General features: G+C 37.7%; 1 non-coding gene across 1 annotated transcript; it reads right to left on the bottom strand.

Moving 5' to 3' along the window:
- Window positions 1-611: 611 nt before the first annotated feature.
- On the bottom strand, window positions 612-5,177 carry LOC101206812. The gene is made up of 4 exons (XR_004216270.1): window positions 3,746-5,177; window positions 3,394-3,435; window positions 2,621-2,728; window positions 612-984 (listed from the first exon to the last, which is right to left on the bottom strand). It is a non-coding gene; the product is annotated as a trihelix transcription factor ASIL1 (transcript).
- Window positions 5,178-5,391: the final 214 nt, after the last annotated feature.

Here is a 5,391-nt window from a genome sequence, read left to right as displayed (position 1 = left end):
TAATTCCAAAACCAAAATAATTTATAAAATTCCTAACTTCTCAATTAAATTAATAAATCTATCATCATTTTTCCTTTGGATATCTCTTATCGTATCTTTCATAAAATGACATTCATAACTCCAAACTTAAATATTATTTAGAAATTACCTCCCTAAACCCCACTTTTCAATTCAATAATTAATCATTTCTATTCTTTTCTTTTTTAAGTACGATCAAAGGGTTTGAGAGAAAAAAAAAACTTACATTAACAAATAAACTCTTTTCAGGTTGGCACATTTGCTGAGATTTTAATTATTCAAAATGTCGAGAAACTTTATCCCCCAAACACCAATATTATATTCATCCTTTAAGAGGTACATTCCTTTCTACGACACACGAATTCATTAGTATAAATAAATGATATGCCCTTGTAAACATCTACATTTTAAATAAATGTTACGTCTTTATAAGCATATTGAACAAAGACTACATTTCTTGTAGTTCTAGGCAAAACACGTCATGCAAATGTGTAACTAAAAGCAAAAACAAACAAGCAAACCTTGTAGACGATAGATTATCACATTTTTCACTTTGTCCATTCGAACAAGAGCACTCACAATTACACCACATGAAAAGAAAAGTAACATTGGTTCAAGATTAACTTCCCGGAACCAAATCTTTAAAATTTAAGATATTTAAAGAAGCTGAATTACACCACGAGAATTCTTAGTAGTAGAAGATTAGAAAAAGAAAAGAAAAGATTCGTCATAAATTAGCTTTCACATCTAAAAGTTGATATTACAGCAGTTTCCCTAACTTCCCTACAAGTAGTGGGGAAGAGGGGTTGGTCTTGGCTAACTTCACAAAATTAAATTCCAACTCATTTATGATATTTAAAATTAGAAGTGTTCATCATCTCCTCCACAATATCAGCAGCTTCCATTTGTATGTACCTTATATCAAGTTTTTATGTCATTCCTTCTCACACAGCTACCTCTACATATCTGCATCAGAAAAGAACTGTCTTTCTAAGTGCATCCGAAAAAGAACTCTTTCTAAGTGCTTCAGAAAAGGAATTGTCTTTCTAAGTTTCATGAACATTTGATTTCAAACAGTGCATTACAAAGCGTTAATTCACCATTAGCCCATGAATGCATCGAACAATTTGTTAGGTACTTAAGCATTTTGGAGAAACACAAATGAGGGGAAAAGGCATTTCATACTACCTTGGTTCCTCAAACCATTCAATTGAGAGGAAAAAGAAGGAAAGAAGGGCATATACAACTGTAGACAATATTATAACTATAAATGTCTTCTGTCCCTTTGAAGACTGATTACGAACGGTCATGTTTAGCCATCTTTGATATCAGTCCACAAGAACATAGGGCAAAGTATTAATGAAAGGCAGTTTCTGGAAATATGACTAGCAAAGTTGACAGGAGAAGAGGTTTTCAAGAAACATATCCCTAGACATTATAGATTCTCGTAAATGTCAATCTTATACTCTTTTAAGAACTTGAAATATGTAAGTTTAAACCAATGTAGACCAATGTAGACCACGAGACAAGATTAGAGTAGGACTGAGTATGGCAATCATTAATGAAACAGAGAGCTGGTTTCATAATCTTCAGAGTAAACTAACTGATATAATAACCCTGATGAAGGAATCATGCACTAAATACGAATGACATCAGTTAGAGCCACCCCCAATGCCATTAATCCATAGGAAGACAAATGCACTTCAAATCTTTCCTCAAGCTTTCCGCCTAGAGGCTTGCGTCAAAGACCTTGGAGATTTTCTCCCCAAACATAGTCATCCTAGAAGCGACATTTAAACTTGAGAACAAATTTTCTAATCATGGGAGAAAAGAGCCAAATAAAAAAAGGAATCAAATAACTAAAATAGCCTTAGAGATAGTCTAATCTAAGCTCAAATATCATTGTGCAGATTTCCAAATCAAAAATCTTCAAGCCTCCCCTTGGTCATGGGAGACACCTCAACAGGGAAAGTAAAGCTTAAGTTCAGCCAAACATTTCAAAAAACGGATGTAGTGTCTTACTGCTAGTGCTACTATCTAATGACTAATAGCAGTTTGCCCATATAAAATAAAGCAGAACTTGGCTTCACATGGCCCAGTTTCTGAGACTTAGGAATAGTGGTATACTCCAATGTTCTTAAAACCATGAAAACACTGTTCCAAGGCACACATTCTGTTTGAAACATGGAAAGGAAGAAAAACCTGTGAGAGACTATCCAGAATTATTGAAACAAGTGTATATTAAATACCATATTCTGGCTATGAGGTATCGGAAATGTATAATTCTAATTCTCAAGAAACAATTGGGGGTTCACACGCAATTGGAATTTATTTTTATTTGTAATTGCCAGTTATGTAAAACCCTTTTGATTCGTGGTTTTTTCCTCCACAACAAACATAGAAACCTATGAGCGTATCTTATTCATGCTATTAAGCTATACAACAATTACACACAAACTTAACACACTTCTTCTACCATCTCTACGCTCTGATTCTTCCTACCATTCAAATTTTCAATGCTCACGGATGACACACGTGTTCTTATAAAAAATTTTAAAAAGAAAGGAAAAAAGAGATGATACATATGTCAAAATACGATCACCTCAAACCTGAAGAATTGCAATACTTCTCCTCTTTAATGTGTAGAACAACCTATCAAGTCAGGAATCAGGAACCTTATCGTCTCCAAGAAAAGTGATTGCATGATAAGCTATTATTCAAAATGATCACTAATTACCAGACTATAAATGAGACATAATTACGTGTAAATTTGACCATAGTTCCCAGAAAATTCTTTGTGCCTTATTTGTGCCCAAATCATGGTTTTCTCTTTTCTAAAAGAAATGGTTGAATTCTCAGTCAAAAACCAAACAAAAAAGTTTTTAAAACTACTTTTCTTTCTCTTGTTTAGTTTTAAAATCTTTGCTTGGTTTTCTAAAACATTGATAGTGAAACAAAAAACAAAGGCATAGGTAGGTTATATAAGCTTTAGTTGTCCAAGCAAAATTCTAAATCTTCAAAATCTCTAGAGCCTTCACATATTTCTCTAAATAATTACAAGTTGGTCATATAGCAATGCAATATAACCAAGGGCGTACCACTTAACCACAACCTATATCCAAATATAACCTCTCTATATTGTAGTTACATATAGCAGCAGCAGCAGTAAAAGTAATGAATCATTTCGTGGGTCCATTTGTAAGTCAGTAAACAAGAAAACTGCAAGGCATTGATTGCATACAGCCAAATTGTATCCAACCACAAAGAAAGATGAAGATTGATTTTAGTTTTAGTAATTTATAAATTGCTATATATCTAAATAACCCTAATTTTGGACTCAAGAAAATTACAAAGATACGGTAAATGGTTTTAAACCTTTCATCGTGTTTAGAATGTAGACTTCATCTGGAGGATTCCCTAGAAAGAAAAAGAACATAAAAAGTTCACTAATATTTCTAATAGAAGATTGTAACAAGACCACTCCATGTTAAATTAGTTGTTTATTTCAAAGTTGTAAAAAATTTTGGGAAATCATTCTATTCCATAAATATCAAAAACCACAATATCCTAGCAAACAATCAGACCAGATAAATCTGCCATAACAATCGGCACAGAAGACACTCAAAATAAAATGTTTGAAGCTGTAAGAGATCGAACTTTCACTTCATGCTAAACGCAAAAGGCAATTTCAATGGAAAAAGAGAGGAGAAAGTTTCCTCATCCTTACCACTGGGAGTTGATTTCTTCCCTCGCTTAATCCTCTCAAGCTGAACCTGGGTCTCCATGAACATATGCATCCTCTGCAGCTCCAAATCCTTAGCAAATTGCATCCTCTGCTTCTCCAATTCCACCATTTGTCGCACTTTCTCAGCCTCCACTCTTTCATACACCTCCCCAAACCTTTTAATCGCTCTTGCCAACCTACTCATACCCTCCCTTCCGCCTCTTCATCGTCGCTCACTCTCTCCTCCTCCTCCTCCTCTTCCTCTTCATCCTCCTCCTCCTCCGACAATGCAACCGCAGCAGCAGCAGCCGCCATAGCCGAGTAATTCCTCCGAAAAGACACATGATCCATGGCAGCAGCAGACCGCTTTTGAGAGACAGCGACAACAGCAGAAGAAGCAGCAGCGGAAGGAGGAGGCGTCTTACGGAAGGGCAAAGGAAGAGCCAAAGGAGGAGAAGAGGGTTTCTTCATAGAAACAGTAGGACCAATGAGTTCATCAAGACGAGCATAAAAAGGCCAAGAGGAAACAAAATTCCATGGGAAGCAGAAACCCTAGCCCTCTCGGTCTTATACTTCTTCTTAACGGTATCGATCCGGTTCTTGCACTGAACATCGGTGCGATGGGTCTTCTTGGTAAGACCGTGGAGAGAGTTAACAGAATCGGCAACGTCTTGCCAGTCCTTCTGACGGAGATTTCCACGATTAAGGTCGAGAAAACGGCGACCCCAAGCGTCGATGAGAGTGGAAGTAGCGTCCTCGCTCCAACAATCCTCACGAATAGGAAGTTGGCGAGAGTTAGCAGAGGAAGGGGTGAGGGAATCGGTTAGATCACCCATGAGAAATGGGAAGAGAAAGAGAAGAGAAAGAGAGAAGAAGAAGATGGGGGAGGATAAAAGAAAAAGGGAGCGTCGGCGAGTGAAGCGGTCGAGGCGATGATATCGCCGGGGATGGGATAGGGGATGGGGATAGGGATAGGGAACCGAAAAGGTAGCGGGCCGGAACCGGAAGGAGAGAGGAGGGGGGGGTGGGGGTTGGGTCATGATGGTTTGGTTAGAGTGTCGGAAGGGGCTCGGATTCGGCTACGGCTTCGGCCAAATTCGGTGAAGAGAGGGAGGGGGGGTGTGGGGTCGCTGACTAGGGAAAGAGTGCGGCGTGGGTAGCCAGAGGGGGGAATTTGCACAAACGGAGAGGGTTCACGTGGGGATGGTTTGGCCGGTTACTCATGAATTTCAAACCACGTGGGATCTCATGATGGGAAGGCGCGTGGCCGGCCGTTGACGATAGTTTTATTTGTATATCCGCATTTTGGCTTTTATTTTGGGTTATGTTAGATCGTCCGTTTTGTGGTCCGGTGGATGCCCTCTCTCTCTCTCTCTCTCTCTCTCTCTTTATTTTTCTTAACGGAAACCATTTTGAAGGGTCAGCGCCAATTGCTTTTTTCTTTTTAATTCTCTATCTCATTTCGTTTATTACCTAAATATTGAATATAAACCTTTGTTTAATAATAACCATAAATTGGTTTTTTTGGATCTTCTTGTAAAGCATCTTATTTTGATTCTCCACCTCGCCTTCTTTCATTTTTGTTTCTTCTCAATAAACAAATATAATATACAATCCTACTTTGGCCATTGCTTATATGTGACATCTTA

Source organism: Cucumis sativus, chromosome 1, assembly GCF_000004075.3.
Source record: "Cucumis sativus cultivar 9930 chromosome 1, Cucumber_9930_V3, whole genome shotgun sequence".
NCBI lineage: Eukaryota > Viridiplantae > Streptophyta > Magnoliopsida > Cucurbitales > Cucurbitaceae > Cucumis > Cucumis sativus.
Note: the sequence above shows the minus strand (reverse complement) of the source record. Positions and strands in the feature narration are given on the sequence as shown.